Source organism: Puma concolor, chromosome B3 (genome assembly GCF_028749965.1).
Source record: "Puma concolor isolate L17-30 chromosome B3, mPumCon1.1.hap2, whole genome shotgun sequence".
Classification (NCBI taxonomy): domain Eukaryota; kingdom Metazoa; phylum Chordata; class Mammalia; order Carnivora; family Felidae; genus Puma; species Puma concolor.
Window position 1 is genome coordinate 20,355,164 of NC_141672.1, and position 12,238 is coordinate 20,367,401.

The 12,238-nt window shown below is 37.9% G+C and overlaps 1 non-coding gene across 1 annotated transcript; it reads left to right on the plus strand.

Moving 5' to 3' along the window:
- The first annotated feature begins 213 nt into the window (after positions 1-213).
- On the plus strand, positions 214-320 carry LOC112856545 (U6 spliceosomal RNA). The gene has a single exon (XR_003223118.1). It is a non-coding gene; the product is annotated as a U6 spliceosomal RNA (small nuclear RNA).
- The last annotated feature ends 11,918 nt before the right edge of the window (positions 321-12,238 follow it).

Here is a 12,238-nt window from a genome sequence, read left to right on the forward strand (position 1 = left end):
GCAAGTGCAGTTCTTGCACTTTATTTCTCATGCTTGGTTAAAAGTCAGAAGAAAGGAAGTCTGCTTCGTGCCTCCCACTTTCCACACGCAGGAATACGGAATGAGCTTATGAATACACAAACAAACTGTGAGCATGAATCAAGCATATGTGAATTGATTATTAGGTGATGCTTGGGGTGTTAATATAGTCCTTTTTGAAATATATATATTCCTGTGCTCGCTTCGGCAGCACGTATGCTAAAATTGGAGCGGTACAGAGAAGATTAGCACGGCCCCTGCGCTAGGATCACATGCAAATTTGTGAAATATTCATATCCTTTTGGTGCTTAACTCATTCTATTCTTTTTCTGTTCAAAATAGTAAACTGCCATCATTTCCTTAGGTTCACCTGTGAACTGTTCAGGCTTCAGGTTTCTATCTTGGCACAGAGAACAGAGATCAACCAGTTTTTGATAATCATCTGAAATAAATTTTACTTGTTTCTTACCTTTTGAGTCTTCAAGTTGATGGCAATAAAACTAAAGAGAGGGGAAAAGGAAGAGGCACCAGGAGGAAGTAAACATCTCCAATTGTCTGTGTTTTTATTTCCTAGGGGATCCACAACCACCGCCAGCCACCACCAAAGGACTCCTAGAATGTTTCTTTGTCTATTCATCTATTTTTTCGTTTGTTTGTTGATTTCCCCCCTTGAGGCAAAGGTGATTGTTCACATTCTCAGGCTAAAAGTCATGTCCTACTGCATCAAATTTAGGTGTAGGTTTTTCACGTTCCTTTCTTTCTACCAAGTTTTTTTGTTTGTTTCTTTGTTCCTTTGTTTGTTGGTTTCTTTGTTTTTTAAGGGAGAGAGCTCATGAGCAGGGGAGAGAGAATCTCAAGCATGTTCCACTTTCAGTGTGGAGCCCAATGCAGGGCTTGATCCCAGGACCCTGAGATCCTGACCTGAGCCAAAATCAAGAGTCAGACAGTGAACCAACGGAGTCATTCAGGTGCCCCTTCTACCAAGGATCTTTTAAGGAGACATAGTCTGAAAAAACTTAGACAAAGACAGGTTTGACAGTTCAAAACCTTTCTTAAATGATCCAATTAAAAAAAATCATAAACAGCAAGAACTGAATGTCTAAGTTACCTAAAGAGACACGTGTTTAATGTGGGAATTGTTACTTTACTGTCTTCCCCTCTCCATTGTTGTGCTCATCTACCCCATCTGGCAAATTCCCCGGCAGCCACTGCCATCACTCAAGAGACCACCAACTTCCATATTGCCCTGTGATTTCCCTGAGCCCCTTCGCCTATTGCTCTCAACCCCACACACTCTTTCTTGGTTCCACTGAACTGTATCATTTCTCTACCTCCATTAAAAAAACTTGGTAGTGTATAATTTAAACTATTTTTTAAAGGATGAAAATAGATAACAGATATAGGTAATAAGTAATAAAAAACAAATACCACATAGAATTTTAGAAAAGGTCTGGCCTTCCTAGTAACACTAGAAATAAAAGAAAGACCCTTAATAAAAATAAATAATATTGTACAGTTATTTTTAATATCAAGTTTTTAGTTTAATTAAAAACACTCCTGGGGCACCTGGGTGGCTCAGTAAGTTAAGCATCCAACTTCGGCTCAGGTCATGATTTCATGGTTCGTGGGTTCCAGCCCCACCTTGGGCTCTGTGCTGATAGCTCAGATCCTAGAGCCTGCTTCAGATTCTGTGTCTCCCTCTCTCTCCGACCACCCCTCCCAACTCGCGATCTGACTCTCTCTGTCTCAAAAATAAATAAACATTTAAAAAAATCCTGATAATGATGATGCCATGATTATTTTGATGGCAATGGGAATTGGTATAATCTTTTGATAGCTCAATGTTCAGATCTTCTGATATAGGAACCCCAGTCCCAAAAATTCATAGGAAAAACTGCTAGCATTCATTTCATCACTATTTTTAATTTTTAAAAAAAAGGAAAAGAACAAAAGAAAAGGAAAAAAAATCTACAATGACAATGTTTACATAAGTTTTGAGGCATCATCTTGATTAGGTATTCTACACTTTATGGCACAGATATGAGGAAAATCAGAACCACCCTCTACTCACTGAAGAATAAATAAAATGAAAGACTGTTTTTATGGGTTGCTCATTCGTAGCCAATGTCAGTAGAAAATGCAATTTTTTTCAAGTTTATTTTTATTTATTTTGAGAGCAAGCAGGGAAGGGGCAGAAACAGCCAGACAGAATCCCAGGTAGGCTCCACACCATCAGCACAGAGCCTGATGTAGGGCTTGATCCCAGAAGCTGTGAGATCATGACCTGAGCCAAAATGAGAGTCAGACGTTTAACCAACTGAGCCACTCAAGTCCCCCGAAAACTCAAATATTCCTGAAAAGTTGATGTTAATACATTTTGTATCTTATCCTCAGCAATTCTCTTAAAAACAGAATCCTTCTTCTTTGACAAAGAAACTTAGGAACAGTTTTGTTTTTTTTGTTCTTTACGTGTAGCAAGTCGAATCAGAAATCATTAAAATCAGAAAAGGTTATAGAGATTGTTGAGTGGGCGATATTGTTCAGTTGGAAATCTATATTATTGGAAGAGGAGAGGATATTGGCTAATAGAAAGAAGGCAAGAGCCTGGAACACATACCAGTGTGAGCAGAGTTCACTCGGAGCTGAAGAGACAGACAAAACACAAGGGAGCCATAGAGTGTTTACATTCTTAAACAACATGTGTAAAGACCGATAAAAGCAGAGGTGAATTTTGATATAATGGAACGGGGCTTCACTGGAGATTAAACTGTTCAGGCAATGAGGTTGCTCCCAAGGTGCTAATGACTTTAAAATGAGAAATACTACAGTCAAATGAAGTAAACAGCAGTTGGAAGCAGAGCCACACGAACTCCATGGAGATTCTTTCTGAAAGAAATTCTGGGGAAAGTTTAACGGGGTTTGCCTTGTAAGGGTGTGAGATCATGGATAAAGTCTTATCTGTCATTATAAGATTGTTTCTCAGTTCAGCCATTTCCCACCTGACCTTAAGTCTATGCACTTACTAAATCTTGTGGGTGAGATGTTCCCATATTGTCTCACTTTATCTATTTATGGATACTACCACCTGGAAGCAATGGTGGAAAATTGATAGGCCTGACATATTTAGCAAAACAAGACACACAAACAGAAAATAGGACAAATATGTTCCACACAATATTTAGATAAACAGTGACTAATGTGTGTGTGTATATATATATATATATATATATATATATATATCTCCTAAGTAGAGTTTGGAGCATTTTTTTATGAAAACAATTCACTGTTTATCTGAAATTCAAATTTACCTGGGTGTACCCTATTTTGTGTGACAACCCTGAAAAGGAGACATTGTATAAATAGTATGGGGGACCAGGTAATCTAGGCATCCAGCTTGCCCTTGCAATAGTGGGGGGTTCAGAGATTCTGGTGTTTATCCATCTGGAGCTGGGAGTGAAGCAAAGTCAACAGAGGTCATCTGATAGCACTCAAAAAAATTTTTAATATTTATTTATTTATTTACTTATTTATTTAGTGCAAGCAGGGGAGGAGCAGAGAGAGGGGGAGACACAGAACATGAAGCAGGCTCCAGGCTCTGACCTGTCAGCACAGGGCCTGATGCCGGGCTTGAATCATGAACTGTGAGATCATGAGCCGAGCTGAAGTCAGATGCTTAACCTACTGAGCACCCAGGTGCCCTGATAGCACTCAAATTTTAATGAAATCTGAAAAGTCCCTGAGGTACGTCCTATGAAAGACTTCTCTTTCATAGATTCTGACTGGGTGAGTCTGAGGCAAATCTCAGTATCTATATTTTAATTTTTTTTTTTTTTGAACGTTCATTTATTTTTGGGACAGAGAGAGACAGAGCATGAACGGGGGAGGGGCAGAGAGAGAGGGAGACACAGAATCGGAAACAGGCTCCAGGCTCTGAGCCATCAGCCCAGAGCCCGACGCGGGGCTCGAACTCACGGACTGCGAGATCGCGACCTGGCTGAAGTGGACGCTTAACCGACTGCGCCACCCAGGCGCCCCTCAGTATCTATATTTTAACAAGTATTTCAAGTAAATCTATTATAGACCAATTCAGGCTACACTTTGAGAAAAAAAAAATCTAGTCCAACCTTCCTTTTTTTTTCAAAAAATAAAGATATATGCCCAAAGAAATAAAATAATGTTCTAATCTATCAATACTTATTATACCATAAATTAAAACAGAAAATGTATTTAATAATTCATTTGCAATAACAATAGTACCATTGATGTAAGAATAAAAATATATACTTATAAAATAATTACATTTTCCAAAATAAAAAATAATTAAGTGAAAAGAATTGTGTATAGTTTTTATTTACTTAATGTAAATTTCTTTAATGTATGTTTTAATAAAGACAACTGGATTGTCAAATCTTCTGCATTTGCTGTTTTAATATTTTGTTTTGGTTGAGGTATATGAAAATTTGGCATTACAAAATATATAGTTTAAAAAGGAGATGCATTTTAAAAGTTTTTTCACGGGGCGCCTGGGTGGCGCAGTCGGTTGAGCATCCGACTTCAGCCAGGTCACGATCTCCCGGTCCGGGAGTTCGAGCCCCGCGTCGGGCTCTGGGCTGATGGCTCAGAGCCTGGAGCCTGTTTCCGATTCTGTGTCTCCCTCTCTCTCTGCCCCTCCCCCGTTCATGCTCTGTCTCTCTCTGTCCCAAAAATAAAAACGTTGGGAAAAAAAAAAAAAAAATGAAAAAAAAAATAAATAAATAAAAAAAAATAAAAGTTTTTTCACAACTTTTATATTAACTCTACAATGACTCTATTTTACAATGTTTTCCAAGCAATCAAGCACTTAATGTTAAATGTGGAAAATGTTAAACAACACAGTATTTTATAAGCCTTTGCCTAGAACTTAAAAAGAATCAAATGTGTTTAAGGGGAAAATTTTAAGAGAAAAGCATCATTAGATTTCATGAGACAAATAGAACTTACCCATGAATGAAATATGAATATATATGTGTATATATACATGTATACATGCATACACATTATTTTCCTATTATATATATGTATATATATAATATATACACATACATATTTATAGCCATATATATGCTATATACATATATACATATATATCCATATGTATATACGTATATATCCATATATACGCATACAGAGGTGTGTGTGTGTATAAAAACAGGTTTTTTGTGTTTGTCTTGTTCTACAACCCAAAAATAGGGTCCTGTTTCTCAAATTATGTTCTTTTTAAATACAAGATAATCAACTTGGTAAATTTATAAGAAAAGAGTAATTTTAAATATATTTGATTTTATATCCCAATACTTAAAAGTGCCTCAAATATGCTCTATATATGATGTTTCTGTTCTAACTCATGTTTATAATTTTTTTATTATGTTTATTTATGTTGAGAGAGAGACAGAGCAGGAGCAGGGGCTGGGGAGCAGAGAGAGAGGGAGACACAGAATCTGAAGCAGGCTCCAGGCTCTGAGCTGTCAGCACAGACCCTGACATGGGACTTGAACTCACTAGGGAGAGATCATAACCTGAGCTAAAGTCAGATGCTTAACCAACTGAGCCACCCTGGTGCTCCTGTTCTAACTCATTTTTAAGAAAAAATAATGTAAATAAAATAAAATAAAATAAAATAATCCAGATATTGAAAGTGTACAAAAGTTAATACCTGTTGAAGAACTGATTTTTCACACCTATTACCCTATTATTCCAAAACCCAGTGCTGTGAAATATGATGAACTGATACACATGCCTCTTTTCTGTTCTGGGAGAAATAAGGCAGAGAGAGAAGAAGAGGCGAAGGGGAAGGATGAACAGGAGTAGGTTGTTGGTGGGGGAAAGAGTGAGAAGAAGAAGAATTCATACAAATGACCCAGAACTCGTTCTGGCAAATAATTATGTCCTATTCTCTGTCAGAATCCATATTGCTCTTTTCAGGAGGTGAGGAACCACGGGTAAAGGCAGATTTGCCACAAATAGCCAAAAGCACTTTGCAGAGCAGAATGGCCCTGCCCATATTTATTCCTTTTCTCTATTCATCTGCTAAACTTTGTTCCTTCGGTCTTTTTTTATCTTTTATCTTCTTCCCCCAATCTCCTGTCTAATTCTGTCTATCTATCTGTCTGCCTATCTGTTTATCATTTATCTGCTACCTACCTACCTACCTACCTACCCATTCATCTTCCCGCAGCTGTCCTGTCTCTTTGGTCTGGCTGTGCTTGGGGCTGGTGGTGTAGCTGGGTTTTCTGTCCCTCTTACCTGGAATAGCTTTACATGTAGGACAAGGCATGGAAGGCGAAGGGCGTAAGACTCATAGCCATAAACACAATGACCTGCTTTTTGTGCAACTTTGTGTACTATCTATTTCAGCAACTATGTGAGTACTCAAAATAATAAACACACAAATTGTTCTAATATTTCAGTTCTAAAATAGGTATATTTATTTTCAATCACCACTATTACATAATCAGAAGGAGGCCAAAAGATTTTGTTAACTATAGAAACACATTTTGAGGATTAACAATACCGTAAATGGATAGGTATGTACATGAGTGTACATATTTTGTGTAATATAATGACATTCCTTATATCACACTGAACAAAAAATAACTTATCTTACAAACTTGATCGAGATTTGTATAGAGAGAAGATGCTAGAAAAAAGTGTATTCAAGTAGTTCAAGGTGATGATATGGGAATCTTGATTTATAACCTTGAAAATTGCTGTTCAGGGTAACCACATATATCCTTAGGACAGTGTTAATTTGTACAAACATTCTGGAAAGCATTTGGGAAATACATATTAAGAGTCTTAAAGATTTAGATTTTTTTGACCCAATTAAATCCATTTTTTTTAAATTTGCCCTAAAACAATATCAGAGTAGGAAGTTTTCTATATGAGGATATTTATTGATATTCATTGAGGAGGTTATAGCATTTTTTTGTAATAGCGAAGCAAAGAATAATTGTAAACAACTTAAATAATCAACAACAAATAATTTCTTAGATAAGCACAAAATATCCAAGTGATTGAATATTCTGCTTCCATTAAACAACAGTTTTTCAAAGATAACTAAGAGTATAAAATGGATATACACACGTGTGTATGTGTGTATACATATATATATATATATACACATATATATGAATATATGTGTGTGATTGTGTGCATGTATATAAGTTCACTTACAAAACGCATTACTTAACAATGTAATTTTTCACAGATGATTTGTGAGTGTGGACATTATTTTGCATAGAACAGAACACTGTTAAGAAACACACCCAAATGCTAATAATCAACATCTCTGGATGATAAGATTCTGGCTGACTAAAAGCTTCATACATTTCCACATTCTCAAATTATTTACATGAATCCCACATTGCCTTGCAATGAAAAAGTAAAATCATATTCCCCAAATTCTCACATGCACGACGTTTACATTTCCAAAGTCTATCGCCGGCCTTCATCGGTGATTTCTGGTCTCCGTGCGGTTCGGTAAATGAGCAAGGATGTTAAAACCACTTTCAAAGTCACCTTCTTCAGCTGCATTCCTTGGGGCTTATTAAGGTGATAAACACCTTTGACCAAAGCTTATGGTCAGCAACATTCTCAGCAAAATCAAATGCTCCCAAGACTTTTGTTTTTTATGGGTATGAAACCAGCTGTTCAAGAACTCAGCATGGCACTCAGGCTGTCCCTCCATTGTTCATCCTAATACTAGGTTTGGGTTTTTAAATGAGCCCAGGTATGTTTTAATAACCTTGGAAGTGGGAACTTTTTGCACCATTCCCATACCCAGCCAGTTGCTGTGTATCTTGGCAGAGGCAAGCTTCTTTCTGAGGAAAGAGAAATATTTCCATTCTTTAATAAGTCATTCCAAGTTTCCTGTGATGTTATAAATAATCGGGCAAACAGCCGGCTTTATTCTGCTTAATTTGATATGGCAGATTTGAAATGTCAGAAAGTTCACTCTCAACATAAGCCATACAACTGGACTTGGCCCAATAGGCTCCTTCCTGATGGGATCAACTTTATCACCGAGCTCACTCAGGAAGGCAGCTGAGACCTCGCCGCCTGCTCCTCCTAGGCGCTGACTGATAGAGAAGTCTGAGCTGGCCGCCGCCTGGGTGAGCATGAGGTCAGCCCTTCCTGGGTTTTCTCTGGGGGACAGGCAACTCTTCTGACAAACTTAGCTAATATACCTGTCATTCAAGGGAGGGGAGAAGGAGACTAGAAAAACAAAGTTGAAATTAATGTGAGGGTAATTGGAAGAAGAAGAATTCAGCATCAACTCAGGGTAAACATTTCCATAAAAGAGACATATTTTAGTCTCTCTGTGTCAAATGTCCTTTCATGACCAAGTTCAAGGGCTGATTTACACTTTGGAAGTCTGCAGAGAACTAAATTCTGGGCGAACAGATCAAGGTCACTTGACAACGGCGATGAAAGATAAAACCACCATAAATTCAGATGCTTGGCTGAAACTTTTAAATCTGTTGAAAGAGCTAAAAGGGCATTTTGCCAATTAGTCTGATTTCGAATAGGATGTGTTTGTGTTGTTTTTATTCTTTTGCCCTGTATTTACAAGTCAAACACATTCTGATGAAACAGCTCAGTGTGGTTTGCATTGATTCTGAAGAGTTAAAGAGAAAAAATAATTATTGAACTTGACTTAACGAGTTTGAATATGAAGCAATTTCCTTTAATAATACATTTGTTTAAAGTAAACTGTTCATAGCTCATCTGGTCTTATTTTTTAGGTTTGTATTTTAGCCAAACCTTTTTCTTCCCAGTTTCTTGTTATTCTTAAGGCTGTTCATATTCCAATTAAGATCATTAGAGGAAATGTTTTCTGGAAATTAATGTATTGAGCTGATTAGAACCGGCTGAAACCAAATGTGAAATGAGACATCAGGTTTCCCAATTCAGACTATGTTTAGAATGTATGTGTTTGCAATTTTCTTAAAAAAAAAAAAAAAGGCTAAAAAGGAATGCATTGTTTGTAAGGAATACAAAAGGACTTTTACTTCCAAGCCCTCACTTGCATATTTACATTGCTTAATGAATGCTGCATTTGCTTTGAGGTGTAGGCTACAAATATTTGTGATAATCCTGTGTAGGGAGGGGGCAAACACTTAGAGAAGATATGCATAGCTGCTGAGAGGCAGGCCAATCCTTTAGGATTAAGGGCTCCATCCTCCTTGTCACATGGCTCTTTCATCCCTTCTTTTGGTTTTGTACAGAGTGACCCTGAATCTGCAACTTTGCAAGACCTTACCAGGCAGAAACATCACCACCACCTTCCAGGACGAATGCATTTTAAACTGCCTTGTGTTAGGTAGCAGCTGTAGCTTTATCCTTTTTTTTTTTTTTTTTTTTTTTTTTTTTTTTTAACTGTGAGACAGAGAGAGAGAGGGAGAGCAGGGGAGAGGCAGAGTTTGGGGGACAGAGGATCCAAAGTGGCCATGTGCCTACAGCAGAGAGTCGGATGAGAGGCTCAAAGTCACGAACCATGAGATCGTGACCTGGGCTGAAGTCAGACACTTAACTGACTGAGCCATATAGGCGCACCGGTTTTGTCTTTATCTTGCTTTCCTCTCTCGTCTGGTTCTCACTCTCGCCATCCCAGTGTGGATACTTTAGATGGTTAGCAAATGTAGGGTATCCTCAGGTCTTCCATAACAAGGTATCATAAACTGGGTGGCTTAAAACAGCAGAGATTAATCATCTCATACGTCTGGAGGCTACAAGTTTGAAATCACAGTGTTGGCAGGGCCGCGTTCCATCAGAAACCTGCAGGAATTGCTTTTCCCGAGTGTACTTGCTTTTCTAGCAGTGTACTGGCAATATCTGGTAATCCTTGGTTGACAGGTACATAACTCCAATTTTTGCCTTGGCCATCTCGTGGCGTTCTCCCTGTGTGCCTCTGTCTTTCCATGGTGGTCTATTTACAAGGTTACGAATCTTATCGGAAAGGGGCCCCCATTATTCTAGTATGACTCCATTAACTAATTTCATCTGCAATGACCCCATTTCCTAATAAGGTCGCATTCTGAGGTACTGGGGGTTAGAACTTCCATATATCTTTTTTGGGAGGAACACAAGTCAGCCCATGACAGGTAATGAACAGGCAGTACCTATAACTGCATATAATGCTACTTCACAAAGAGTTGGTCAATAGCTACACATTGATAGATTGTCTTTTTTATACAGCTTAAGTAAAAACAACTTCTTGTATCTCCAGGGGGACAGTCATAGCAATTAGCGAACGCATTCTAAAAATTTATCCCTGACATCTTTTTCTGTGCAGGCACTCTCTAATTTTTCAACTTTCCCAAACCATAGGCAAACAGGGAAAAAGTCACCTCATATAATCCTCTCAGGTTCGGAATTAGTTGAGATGCCTTGTTTAAGGAGGTCAGTATAAAGTTTAATTGGATATGCTTAACTGAAGTATTAAATAGAGACATTGTTGGCCCGAACAGATCAAATGCCAGATAAAGGCAAATATAATAAAGATGTCAGGATGCTTCTCTGGAACAAGAGAGATCATTATGCATTTATGTTACTTTGGGAGGCAAAGGGCAGAATACAATTTATACTATGAAATGTTACATTTCTGAGTTTCTGGAATTCATTTTTTCTTTTCATTTCTTTGTTGGTAATCCACTGGCCTACCAGTAGTAGGCTATGAATAAACGTTGCCATAATTTTCTATTTGTCTCCTCATGAGAGAATTTACTTAAGATGCCCAAGTCTTCAGCCAACTCTATGATGCTCTAACCATTTTTGCCAATGTAAATTAATACGAGTACATATATGCTTCCATATGGGGTCAGATAGAAATCCTAAATAAGTCCTGGAAATTTGGACTGCTCCCGTTAACGAATTTTAACCGTAATTTATTAACTATTATAATCAAGGCATTTTTGATACTGGGGTTACAAAGAAAAATGGAGTAAAACCCTTCTTTAGTGTCCATAAATTAGAATTGCATAGATACATGTATAGATTTTTTTTTGAAGTAGCTTATAATGAATGTTATACTTATAATATCAATCTAAGGATGCTGAACAAAGGCAAAGGCAGATTAATTTACACTGGACGAATCAGAGACTCAGAAGGTGCACAAGTTAGGATAGGTCAGGCTAAGCTACCAAACCATTCCAAAATCTCAGTGGTTTAACACACACCCAAACACACACACACACACACACACACACACACACACACACACATTCCTCATTCATGATACATGTTCAAAGTGGATCAGGCTGTACTCACTGTAGCACTTAAAGTGCCTTCTTTTAGGGCTGTCATGGGCAACAAGACACACAAAAAAGAAACAGAAACATGGAAAATCACTCAATGGTTCTTCAAGCTTCCATCCAGAGGGAGCCATATCATTTCTGCTCAGATTTCTCTGGCGAAGTCAATTCATGAAACCATGACAAAATATAAAGTGTGTGAAAGGTGAAGGCATAAAAAGTACAATCATATAGTGCGTCCAGAAGTTGGAGAAGGCTGGGATAGTTACATGCATCCAAATGTCTATCACTATTGTCATTTGCAAGATGAGGGCTGGAATTTCAGAAAGTGGAATTTGTGCCAAGGGCAGAACTCTCAAAAAAGTAGAAAACAAAACCTGGAAATAGTTGATAGCAATTTTGTTTGGTAAGTGGCAAATACTTGTGCATGATAACAGCAGCATGAAGATAAGTGCAGTGGGAGAAAAGTATGACAAGAACACATTTTCACTGACTCTTCAAGGGTCTTGTGTTGATTTGGGTTCTCCCAAATCCGGCCTGAGGACTAGAAATCAGTGAAAAGTAGTTTATTTGGGAAGTTGCGATGGTTTCCTTTTTATTTATTTTTTTTAAGTTTATTTATTTTTGAGAGAGAGAGAGCAGGGCAGGAAAAGAGAGAGAGGGAGAGAGTAGAGAGGACATCTCAGCCAGGTTCTGCGCCGTCAGCATGGAGCCCAATGCGAGGCTCAAACCCACAAACCATGAGATCATGACCTGAGCTGAAACCAAGAATCAAACACTTAACTGACTGAGCCACCCAGGTGCCCTGTGATGGCTTTCTTGATGTTTTAACTTGGCTAGGCCATATTACCCCAGTTATTCAATGAAAGACTAATCTGGGTATTGCTGTAAAGGCAATTTGCAGATATAATGATCATTCCTCATCAGTT